The sequence below is a fragment of the Coturnix japonica genome, chromosome 7, assembly GCF_001577835.2.
Source record: "Coturnix japonica isolate 7356 chromosome 7, Coturnix japonica 2.1, whole genome shotgun sequence".
NCBI lineage: Eukaryota > Metazoa > Chordata > Aves > Galliformes > Phasianidae > Coturnix > Coturnix japonica.
Genome location: NC_029522.1, coordinates 4,165,367 through 4,178,227, shown reverse-complemented (window position 1 = coordinate 4,178,227; position 12,861 = coordinate 4,165,367).

The window sequence follows — 12,861 nt, the reverse complement described above, 5'->3', positions numbered from 1 at the left end:
TTGCATCCTTTTCTAAAGAAGCCATTGCTGGAGGGTCTGAAGGGAAAGCAGCCGCTCATTACAAGGGCTTTGCCCATGGCAACAGCTGTGGAATTCACTTTCTTTTTGGAATAGCAACTGTGTGTGTGCAGAGCTGAGGGTCGGCTGTGGTGCAGGAAGGTCTCAGGGCTGTCCCTGTGCCTGTGGGGGGCTGTGGGATGAGGTGGGGTGTGTTGGCTCCCAGCTGGGAGCAGCCCGTTGTCGGGGGGGCTGCTGGGTGCTTCCTTCAGCTAGCAAACCAGGAGAAATAACACAGGGCTCTTTTCAGCTTGTACAGAAGGGTTGAAAAGATGTTGTGCTGCCGTGATTCAGTGGGGAAAGGATAAATCCCTCACATACACCTACGCGCCACCACGAGCAAGAACTCTGTGGGCAGAGAAGGAGCAGAACACGAAGCACGCATTTCCTTGTGCTGATGGGGAGGGTCGGCTCGCAGTGCCCGGCAGCTCTGCTCTCACCCTGCTCTGCCCGTGCACACCGGTGATGGGGGTCCCCATAGAGAGCAGCAGGAAGGGCTGCTCCACCTGCACCCTGCAGAGGGCTGGGCCTCCTCCTGTGTGTCCAGGAGCTGCAGTCAGCGGTGTTTGCTTTCTGAAATGAGTTATGTTGCTGTGTGGTAAATCTGAATCCCGACTGCACTGTTTAAATGTGCGCGTACTCAGTTAATTTCTTAATGCCCCCGGGGATTTCAGACAGCTTCGTTCTCAGCGCTGTTTAGAAAACTCTATAATCACCTCGGAAAAGCCGGCGTAGCCAAAACTCACATTTGCTTATTATTTGCTCGGTATGAAACGTAGCGGCGCTGGGTTGTACAGCTGCACAGAAGTGCGCGGTGAAACCCGGCATGGGAAGAAACCCGTTTAACTCTGCATGTGCTGCAGCAGAAACGCGATCTTGTTTTCCATCAGCAGAGCGGGCAGGGTTTTCCGAGGTTCCTGCGCGGCCCCGCAGCCCGGTGAGCGCAGGGCGATTCGGCGGGGACACGGCGAGCGCGTCGTGAGCTCGTTTACGCATTGTGAAAGCCTGCAATGACTCATCCACCGCCATCGGGAACTCGAGCTTCGCAAATCGGTGCTTGGCTGCTTAAACGGGGCCGTGCGAAACGCCCACGGGATCCAGGGCGAGATGGGGCGAGATGGCCCTTCCTGCTGCTGCCGCTGCGCTTCGCAGGCTGCTCGGGGCTCCGTGGGAGCGGCGGTGCCTGCCACGGCTGTGCCGGCACAACCGGGCTTGGGCTTTTCCGTAGGCAGCCAGCCCCGCGTTGAATCCCTTCCAGCCATTTGCATCCGTCTGGGGAACTGGGAGAGCTCCGTCCTCACCTCCGTGCAGGAGGCACCGGAGCCTGAGAAACAGGTGGCGAGCCTATGCAAAGGGAAAAAGCCCTGCAAGCCGAGCGAGAGGCTTTTAATTAAAGCAAAAAGATTAGATCAACGCAAGTATTACAACAGGTGGTTAAATCCCGCGGCGAAACAGCCCTCGCTTTGTTCTCCGCGCTGATGCACGGGCAGAAACATTCCGTGGGGCCAAGGAGGAGCCCCGGGTGCCGCGGCGTGGAAAGCAGAGCGGGCGTGTATGGGTCTGCCTGGCACCCAGGGCAGAATCGTGGGCACAGAGATGGCCGGGTACAGCGCAGGCCCTTCAGCACGTCTCAAGTTTGCATTCCCACGGCACGGGCAGCCGGTTGACGTGCTGCTCCATGCGGCTGGTCCAGCAGCCGAGGCGCTTCTGGGCACCTGAGAGATGGTTTGCTCAGGAACTCGCTTGTATTTGGGCACAGCCACCCACCTCTTGGTGCTGAGGTCCCTGTTAATAATACGGCTGTGAAAGCTGCTCCTTGCAGCCCGTTCAGGGGAACACAGGAAGGCTCGTGCTCTCCAGCACCGCCTGCCCCCCTCCCCCCTACAGGACCTCTCTCCCGACCCGGGGCTGCCGCATGGGGGAGGACAGATGGTCCCAGTGAGCGCGTAGGACTGGGAAGCGGGCGCTCCACATCCCTTCCCGGCGCCAGCAGAAGCGTGCGATGTGGCACCACCTACGCCTTCGCCCACGTCCCCTCCTCCTCCTTCCCTCTCTCTTGCTGCCTTCTCCAGGTCACCTGCTGCTGCCTCCACAGGATCAGGTGCCCCTACAAAGCAAAAAAGGAGACAGCTTCTCGAGCCTGGCCTGTCCCCAGCATCTCCCCAGGCTCCGGGGATGGGAAGGACGCGTGCGGCCCTGCGGCAGCAACGGGGCTGTGAGCGCTGAGACAGGGAAGATGCAGATTTGGCTTTTCTCAGGCAATGAGGTGATTTTAATCCAGTACAAATGAGACTGGATTCAGTAAAGACAGGAGCAAAGTTCTTTTCCCCGCCCCCTTTCCTGGCAAGGAGAAGCTGTGCATCGCATCTGTGTGGAGTGGAAATGATCTCAGGGAAAGCAGCTGAGCCCTTTCTGCAGGGAAGCCTCTCATTCCCCAGTCTGTCCATACAGCCAGGGCTGCCCCTTTGCAGGAGCAGAATCCAACGCTTGCTCTAGTTAAACTTCATGCAGCTGGTGGTGGCCCTGCCCTTTGATTCGATGTGATCTCCCTTAATGGCCTCCTTGCCTTCCCAGGAACTATAAGCTCCTCCCAGTCGAGTGTTGTCAGCAAACTTAATATGTTCTCACGCCCCATCTCTATGCCATCAATGGAAACCTTGCAGAGACCTGGCCCTAAAGCAGAGCCCACTTGGCAGCTGTCACCAGCCTGCTCTAACTCCATTTGCTATGGCTGCCGTGGCCATCACATGAGTAGCCATGGTGTCACCTCCGATGAGACCACCTATCTCACTGTGCCACCCCACAGAATGAGGCAGGAGCGGGGTGCATGCTTGTGGCTGTCCAAAGGGCTCATTGCCCCATTCCACACTGGATCCACCACCTTCAGAGTGGCAGAGGATGGAGCCCCACCTCCCCTTTCCTTTCAGTACAAAGGTAAGGACAACCAGCTCACCTCATCCAGTGTCAAAAGGTGAAAGAAGGGAGGGGGATGGTGCCAGCTGCAAACCCTGACCTCTTGGCTGCAGGTTTGGGTGTTCCAGGAGAGACCTGGGGGTGAGAGGATCGTGGGGAGCAGCTGCCACTGAGCCCCTTGGAGAGCAAGGCAGAGCCAAGGTGAGCTGGGGTGGAAACATCTCCACACTGTGCATGTAAATGAGGAGCCCAAACATTCCCACTGCCATCAGCAGGATTTTTATCTGACTGCGGGAAGGGAGCTGGGTAAGGACCTTGTGTTAGTGAATAATCCTGCAAGAGGGGAGAATGCAAGAACTAATTAAATTAAGTCTTATTTAATACTTGGCTCAGGGTTGGGGTGGTAATAAAAGGGGAGAAAACGTTTCCTTGTTGTAATACGGTACAGTGTTAATTAAAAAAAGCCCAAAATGGTTGCGATGCCAAGTTCCATTAATATCCAGCTGCTGTGCTTTACATCTCCTGGAATGCAGGAGCCATCCTTGGAGGAAGAGATGAGAGAGCAAACAAGGAGCTCTTAGTCCTCATCTTTTGTGAAGTAAAGAATCTTCATTTTCTTTGCAGTTTTCTCCAGGCTGGAATATTGGAACAGGAACAACACAAAAACAAACCCTTCTGTTTATTCTTTTTGAGGAGAGTTTGTTTGGGTATTCCAAAATAGAGATGGTTTGCCATTGCAGTCCTTCACGTCGCAACTGTGGAGGCACAGCGTTGTGGGCCTTACTGCTACTGACACATCCCAGCATGACATAAGAGCTTAACCAATTATTTCTTTAATTAAGAGCAGCTTGTGCTTGATGCTGATTGAACAGCCTTCCCTTTGTGTCTAGATGAAAGCGTCTCGGGTTGGTGTTGTAAGGAAAGGATTTGACAGCTTCGTAGGGCACCAACAGGAGCCACTTTGATCTAGACACAAAGGGAAGATGTCTCGAATGGTACCAGATAACAGCTGCTCCTAGTGATTGTAATGGAAAATAAAATGAGTATTTCATCTATTATTCCTGTCATAATATGACATGATACAATAACTACTGCTGACATCCCGTTTAATAGGTAAAAATACTGTTGTGTGCGGGAAACTCCGTCAAATGAGACTGATCACTGTTTAATGGAGAACCCTTCATTTGCAGAGACTGAGTTTTCCTCACCCCATGTGTTTGCCCTGAAGGTTGAGTTCTGTTGGAAGTGCCTTTGGGATAGAAAACATCAGGTTACATCTGTGATTTGAGATGATAAAGGAGAGTTGCTCCCTGTTGATGACCCTGATGTGCTGGGGGTGCTGTGAATCACCTGTGTTCCTGGCTCTCTTCATGGCCAGGACCCACAAGGGCCATGAATCACTTGCCAGCAGCAGCGATCTGATTCTTCTATGTCTGCATGAGGGGTTTCTGTCTGGCCTCAGCCCCAAGTACTCCAATGAGGAGAAACAAACAAGACTTCAATTGTTCCCCTTACGCAGACTATCTCCCAAAACAGGCATTTGGCAGCCCTGGTGGTGTTCTGTGTGCTGGGGGGCGTAGCCAGGAACTAAAATAAGTATGTCTGTGGGAGGTGGGAGATAGGAAAACTCTTTTTATATTACTCCCCTTGCTATATTAAGAACTACCATTCCTTTCTGGGCTCAAAAAACATCTCTCCCTGCTTTTCCTCAGCTTGCAGCGATCTCTCCTGGTTTCACCACTCAAAAACCAGGGTTTAGAAGCTGAATCCAGGTGCTCCCTGCTAGGCCCTTCTGTCTGAAAAGCTCTAAGAGGATGTACCTGGGAAGAAAGCCCTTCTACATGTCAGGGGACAGAGGCATGGCAGGGATGTTGTGGGCTTCACCCACGTCCCCTTGTAGAGTAAGGCCCAGATGCCATGGATACGACCTCACTGATAGACAGCCAGTGGAGATGTCTCATTGTTTTCTACTGTGTTTCCACTTGTCTTCAGGATCTTAGGTCCTGCTACAATGGGAGACCAAGACAAATAGGAGAGCATCCTCTATTATAGCAGGATAAGGGGGAAGAGAGTAAAACCTACTGTTAATCATTGTGGTATTTTTCATCACGCATTTCTAAAGGCAGCAAATATTCCTTGTGAACTGCTATACAGAGACAATCCTCTGTCTTAATACCTTTTCCTCCTTCCTTTCCTACTCATATGTATTTTCCAGCTCTCTAGAGCGGGGCTCTGGTGCTGTTTGGAGCTCCAATTTGATAACATGGTATAAATATAGAGTAACTCCAAGAGTTCTTCCTGCAAAGAAGAAAGAAGGCAGAAGGACCATCTTATATCATAGATCATCTTTGATATCTGCCACATCCCTACCATACTTTGTTACTTGTAAATAAAGCCAAATAATTGTTTCTATTTCTATTTGTTTCCCCTTTCATTTAGCTTGGAATTAAAGTGCACCTGAGAAAGTCACAGCAGCTGTTGCCCATTACCTGGGGCTAATAAGACTTGCCCTGGGCAGGCTGGGATGCTTACAGGAATTTGTCTGTCATTGGTAAGTAACTTTGGTAGAACTCCTCTGAAAAGAAGGAGAAAGCTTATTTAAGCAGTCATTTTTATTAGCTCTCTTCCTTTTGCTGCATCAAGAGCTTTCCTTGGGAGTGAAGGAGATGAAGTTGCCAGATGAAGGAGACAATACAGCGTCATGCCTTATCAAGGTAGGTGAGATTTTAAGATGTCTTTGTTGCTGTCATTGTGTGTTAGGCAGAGGTGAAGTGCAGGTGAGATTGGCACCTGTATTGCAGCTCATGCAAGTCTGGCCTGTTGCCACCCACCTTGTCCTATGCTGAGCTCATTTGTACTGCAGCAGGATGTCAGCAGTCTCTCAGTAGTAATTTGGTTCCCATTTGTGCAGAGAGATGCCCAATGGGTCTTAAAGAGCCAGGAAGCCAATTGTGGGTGTATCCATACTCAGGCTGTGCTTTTCTGGGTCTTATGCTCTATCTATAGGAGGTGCTATTGGTATTAGTGGTGTTAAAGAGGTGGGATAACACCCTGTGTGTTGCATGTTACCACTGAAATGTGAAGGGCTGACTCTTAGGTGTGGCTGCGTATGGTTGGTTTAGGTATGTTGGCTTTATGTGTTGAATCATATTTACTCTAATCAGGTTTACCAGTGTTGGTACACGCATGTGGTGCTGCTGGTAGCAATGAGCAGCTGCAGGTGCCTATGGGAATGATGCACCCAAGTACTGGCTATTGGGAGGTGTTTAGTTGGGCAGCACAACTTATCTTTCAGTTGTGCTTTACAGCAGGGGATTGAGTTCAACTTGTACGTATGGAGCAAGGGGAAACTTCTGAGTCATTCTGTATCTTGGAATTACTGTTATCTCCATGTTGCCAAACCTATCAATTAATCTGCATTACTGGTGGCAGCCTGGCTCCATCTTCTGCCAGAGAGGGCGTTTCTGTGCTTGGTACCACTGCTTTGTCAGCTGTAAGATGAGGAGGGGGATACCTGCACCACTGAGGTGGAGAAGGCTGCCTGCTGAAGTGCCTCTAAATGATGGGGAGAGTTTGAGAGCATGGCTGTGACTTGACATCTGAGAATAACTCTTTCCTTGTGATATTATTTTCAGAGCACAACCAGTTCTGTTTGAATAGGAAATAATGACTCTCTGGGTAACTCATTTATGGCAGACGCTCCCAGGAATTCTCTGCTCCCACATAACCGTACGTCGCAGCGGGGTCCGCTCTCTGCACAAGCCAAATTCATGCAAAACAACACCCGTGCGGGCTCCGGTCGGCGGGGCTGAGATCAGAGACGGCTCCAATGACTCACAGGAATCTATGGAAATAGATCAAAGTAGCAGCACGCGTTTGAAGGGAGCGTTCGGCGGGGAGCGGAGTTTTTTGACAACTGCTCTGAGCATGAGTCAGAGCGTGGGCCGCTGTGGGCGGCTGCATCTGTGGGTGTCGGACTGAGACAGACGCGGAGAGATGGCTGCAATTAAGCATTTAGTGAAATGGCTGCGATAGTAAAATGAACTTAAAGGCGCAGGCTGTGAGGTAGCTCCTTCTTGGCGGCCTGGTGGGTGTTCAACCATTGATGCTGATGTGGGAGGGACCTGGGTGTGCTTGGGGCTGGAGGGCAGCCAGCAAGCAGATGGGGATGGGTGACTGGGGGGCACCAACCTAGCAGGGAAAGGAAGTTGGAGAGGAGGGAGGGATGGGAAGGCAGGAGGCAAGATGAGGAGAAAAGATCTAAGTGCAGTGAAAATGATTGCAAAACACCCACGTGCTTCTGTGGGGTTAGGGTCATGCCCAGAGCTCACAGAAAAGCCAAACTCTTTTGGGTTTGCTTTTCTATTTTTTTTAAATGTAAATTTATTATTATTTTTTTAATTAAATCCTTTCTATGATGCCTATCAGTGCTGTATCTAAGGCGCCAGATCCCACTTCAGCTTCCTTAGGGAGACCAGGGTCATACAGCCAGGCCTTGGCCTGTTCCTGCGCCCTTAAGCTTGAAATTATCTTAAAGGAAGAGGATCTGGTTCCTCCTCTGCCTTCCAACAATGGCCCAGCTGCCATAGAGATGATGGTGTAAATGGTAGAAATGGAAGATTGTCATCTGTCCTCTCTTCCTTAGCTGTGTGCTTGGAGATGCTTCATTAGGCAAGGCACACTTGGTGAGCAGGGTGTTGTTTTGCTTGAGACCAACATGCATAACTTCTTCCTGGGTGATGCTCCGGGGTGGTCTCAAACCCCTGCTGGGATGGCAGTGATGTCCATCATGTAGGAGGATTGGGGCTTGTCTCCCATTGGGCCTTCTCCTGTGTGACAGCTGGCAAATAGCTTTGTTTAAGAAAGATTAAAACAAGTACATAATGTCATGGGGCTTTTCTTCTCTGGGCAGATAGCTGCTCTATGTAAGGGGTGATTTATGGTTTATTGATACACATTACTGAGATGTTTTGCAGGGTTGCTCGTGGATGCAATTGCTACACAGAGTGCAGTAGCAGGGAGAAAGGCATCATTCACTTGCCATGAATGTTTGCATTGCAATCCATGGACTAGAAAGGGGGAGAGAACAAATGGCAATGTGACTTTTTGGAGGCAAATAACTGTTTCTATCTGTTCTTAGATTTGGGTGCAATTGCAGAGTACTGGAGCTCCAGGCTTCACCTACTGCCTGTGGTTGTCATGCTGGCAGACAGGGGCTGCTCCCCATGTCTCAGACCTGTAATTTAGCTGCTTCTTTTCTGTGATGCTTCCCTCTGCTTTAATTACAATGATCACACCATCTGTGATGCTGCTGAGGACGGGTGGCTGTGGGGTGCCTTTGGAGCCCACCATAGCAGGGGAGTTCATTGGGAGCCACAGATTTTTGCCTACTGTCTGCATCCTCTGCATCAGGCGTGGGAGGGTTGGGGGATGCACTCCCTGCCATAGGCATCCTGGAGCTGCTGGTCATGGGGCCAGTGAGAGCTGAGCTGAGAAGTTAGAAACCACAGCAGGGGGTGTGGAAATTTTGCTGGAGCGTTTTGTTTCTGTGTAAGGTGCTTTTCTTCATCTTTTTCATTTTATTGGTATTCTCTCCTCTTGCTTGAGGTGTGTGTGTGGGGGGGGGGGAGTGGAAACTCTCACCGTCATTTCTTACAGATGAATCATTTCTATTTCAAGGTGTTCCAGGTCAGCGTAGCCTGCTGGAGCCTGTGCTTGTGAAGATGGATCTGTGGGTGCTGGCAGCTCTGCAGGGGTTGCTGAACATCAGTGCCCCCACGCTCTCCATTTATATGAAACATCCATCTTGCTTGTTCCCCTTCTGGAACAAATATGAAGTGTAAGACTATGGGATTTCTGGAGAGGATGCTCACTTTAGAAGGAAAAGCCAAATAATGTCTAAATAGAGGTAGAGTTCCATCTTTGTGAACTGTGGTAATCCGCGTCTTTATTTCATGGTGTTACAGCTCTATTGATGTGTTTCACTCCTTCTCACAAGACTTGATGGTCCAGCAGCTGCTTACCCGAAAAGTCAGCACAGGCAATGTGCAGTTACTGGGAGTGAAGGGAGTAAACCTCAAGGCAGGCAGTGGTAGCTTCTCTGGAGATGGAAGGCAAGACTTTGAAGCCTCCAGTGCCACCAAGGTGCAGAGCTCACTGTTATCAGTGCTGCTGTGGTCTGTCTTGCTGTGGTCAGTTTTACCTCTGCTAAGGAAATGGGGGCAGAGGTTTGAGGCCATTGCCTATCACTAAGCTCTAAAGGTTTTCCTCCTGGAGATGGTGCTTGGAAGATGGTGAGAATTAGCATAACTGGTGTGCAGCCATGCTGAGGTCCTCAGCTTTTGTGGTTATGTGACTGAGAACAGATGGGGGCTCCATAGGATTCCACTGAGGGAGACCAGCTGTTCAACTATCTTAAAACATGAGGTAATGTTAATCTGTAACATAGAAATTGTCATGAGCTGAGAAATAGTTAACTGATGTTGTTTGTTCCTTGTTCACATCTTGTAGAAGGATGCTTTATGAATTCAGTGCTGCTGAACAAAGGAAAGTACCACCTGGCATTTGTAAACAGACAGCAATATTGTTAATGAACCAGGTGAGGATCAGTGGTAGGATGTTTTTGCCCTGTATAAGTAATAAATCATAGTAGGCAGAAGGATGTCTTGTTCTGCTGGAGCCATGGACAGCTAAAGGCAGCTTCTTGAGTGCTACCAAGGTCTCCTATGCAGTTGCATGTTACCTGTTGATGGTCACAGCCCTCATCCAGCTGAAAGATAGATCTTCATTGTCATTAAGACCTTGAGCTCCTGACAGGTTTGAGGCAGGGACAGGCTCGCTCTGGGTGCCACCTGGGTGCTCTGTCCCTCAGCAAGAGGATATGTCATGTCATCTGAGACAAGGCCTTATTCCCATACAATGTCTGGTAGTAGAAATGTGGCATGGCTGACCCTCAGAAATAGGTTATTTGCCTTTTGTGTTTTAATTTTATCATATATATATTAGTATATGATATATACTGCAGCTCTTACAGCTTGCCCATGTCAAGGTTCTCAGTGTTCTGAGTCAGTCTTCTCACAGCTCTGACTCACTATGGCAGGCTGGAAGGTACTTATCCAAACAACTTCTCTCTCAAATTGGTAGGCTTCACTGGTTCTGCAGAAGATGAGCTTTCTTGAAAGAAACAAACTAAACAACATCATTACATCATCTGGGTGGCAACAGAGATTGTTCTGAATGTGAACCAGTAAAATGCCATTGTTTGAAAGAAAGGTGACCAGACTTTTACATCAAAAGGTTTTTAACCTCACCACATTTGATATGATGCTTTATCGTTTTATTATGCACATGCGATCAGCTTTGTGTGAACTCTGCCCTTTACAGAACTGTACCAGCCAGCTGCATTTAGGGAGGAGGTGATGGAGAGCAGAACAGCAGAGACCCTTGTGAATGTGGGTTTGATGAGGTCTGTGTGTGCTGAGCAGAGCTCAGCCAACGTCTGCTTGGCTGCTCTGGTGCAGAAGGTCATGTTCATGTGCCAGCTTTTTGCTCTGGCTGGAGAAGCAAGGTTGGAGCAGAGCAGGAGCTGCAGGCACTTTTAGGGGGGAAAAAGGATGTACGTAAGTGTTCTGTGTCCAGTGCCCAGTAGTGCTTGACAGGGGACCACTCTCTGGATGAATAGAACTGAAGCTTGCTCTTACATCTGGTATTGCTCTGTGACCATCACGTGCCTCAAGTGTGTCCTGAGTGTTGCAAATGTTGGTTTACAGTGGGTTAGTGTTCTTCAACTGGCTGTTTAAGAAGCATATTATTCAACAAACAGCAGCCGCATGCATTCACGTCAAGCGAAATTGTTCCTTTAAAAGGTTTAGTTGTCAGGTGTTCATTAAAGTGGGTTTCATGTTGAAATGATAGTCAGTAATACCATGAAAATATCTTTGACAGCTTTCAGTTTGTTTTTTTTTTTTATGGTGCATTGTAGGAATGCCACATTTCCACTGGTATAAAGATGTCGTTGCAGACCTACATTTCTTCTGTCCCCCTCCAAAGAAAATGAATGCTGCATATCAGTGCTGCATGCAGGAGGATGGAAGGCCGCACTGTAAGGTTCTGATGTAAATAGGGCGAGATGGACTGTGCTTGTGGGTTTAATACAGGGCTCAGGCTCTCTGCAAGTCAGGCAGGTGCCTAAATGCAGATTGAAGCATCTCACTTCAGACTAGCTATTTCTGAAAATCCTGGCCCTGGCTTGGAAATTGATGGCACTTGGGTTTCAAGGAGCAGATGGCACTCGCTAGTGATCTGGGACAGCTTTTTCGCTTCAGTGTCAAAGATATCTGAAATGCCAGCTGTGTCTCTTTTGGGTCAGCAGAGGTGAATGTGCAGTGATGTGCTGAGCTTTGCATTGGCAGGGGAAAAAAACAGACATTCTTTTTAGCGGTGCAGTGCTTAAATGGCTTGTAATGTTATTATTCCTTGTTTTTTGGGGGAAGAAATCAACTCTCCATGCATATTGCTTGCCCATCAAAGAAATCTGTGTACGTCTAGACTGTAACTGGTGCATTTCAGCACTTGCATCCAGTGCATGGGGTGGGAGGCTGTGACAGCGATTTGTGAACACGTTGCAGCCATATCGACAGGAGCCGTCCCTAAAATTAGCAGTGTTAAATGAGTCCAGAGAGAAGAAGTTGCTGTGCGGTCGTTTGCCCCCCATAAATCAAGTGTCTCGGCTGGTATGGGAAGCTGGCAAGCCAATCAACAGTTGGAGTTTGACTGGAGTTTGTGTTTATTAGAAAACAGGAATGATGACTATTCCTTGGCTTGATGCTTATGTTGCTGAAATTTAGCTGTACTTTCTATAGACAAGTATCCTCTTGTGGATTGGATGATCCCTATTCAGTAGTTTAATTGGGTGCATGGCGTTCTTTTTGTCTGAGTAGGGCTGCCGAGCAGGAAGAAAGAATTTGCATCATTTAAGCTGAAATCCAAGCAAGAAAGCCTGTCTGCAGGCACACCCTGCTGGCCTGCGGAGAGAGTGCAAAAGGAAACGAAGTTATGTCACAGCTTTCCTGCCTATGTTCTACGTGGACTTTTTTCCTTCCTCTCTTGCTCTTGGTTCTGATTTCTGAAAGCAGAAGTGATGTGTGAGCTAAGCCTGCCAAAGAGGGAGGACTTCTGTAGCACTTCCCAATGCATTTCGAGATCTTTCTACTAGATCTGAGTGACTTCAGGGAGGGTTTTACAACACTTATTGCTTGAAATGGTCAAGACTTAAAGCAGCCTGTGTTTGACACATCCCTGTGCCATAATGGAGCTAAGCACTGCTGTGAGCATGACTGTTTTCAGGAGTTTTCAGCTTGAAAATGACACTGTTCTGGCATTTCTCACAGGCTCATAGGTGATGATTGACTCCATGTGGCTTTCCAAACAAAAATAATAATTGACATGTAATGGAAAAAAAGGCTTGTTCTATCCCAGAATGAACTCTGCACTGGGAGCAGTTACATAATTGCTAATGCTGTTAGCAGCAGGGTCAGACTGCCTGGGAGAATCAAGTGTCTTCCAGTTGTATTCGGGCTAGTAATACAAGTAATGCTTTGAAGCCATAGGCAAGCATTGGGTATCCCCATTAAAACCTCAAGTAGAGCTTATTTTGATAAGTCACCACATAGCTGAACATCAGGCTTGGTTAGAGCTGTCAGGACTGAGACGTCCTTACTTGTTAGCTCTGGAGTGGCTGAACAGCCATGTTTGTCACAACCCATACTACAGTGTTTGCATGTTTTGTCAGCAGCAAAGTTTTCCTCTTGCTGTGCTTGTTCCTGATGCAGGTTAGAGCAGCAGCGAGGAGGTGATGCAGGCACAGAAAGGGCTTCCAGAAAGGTCCGGAGC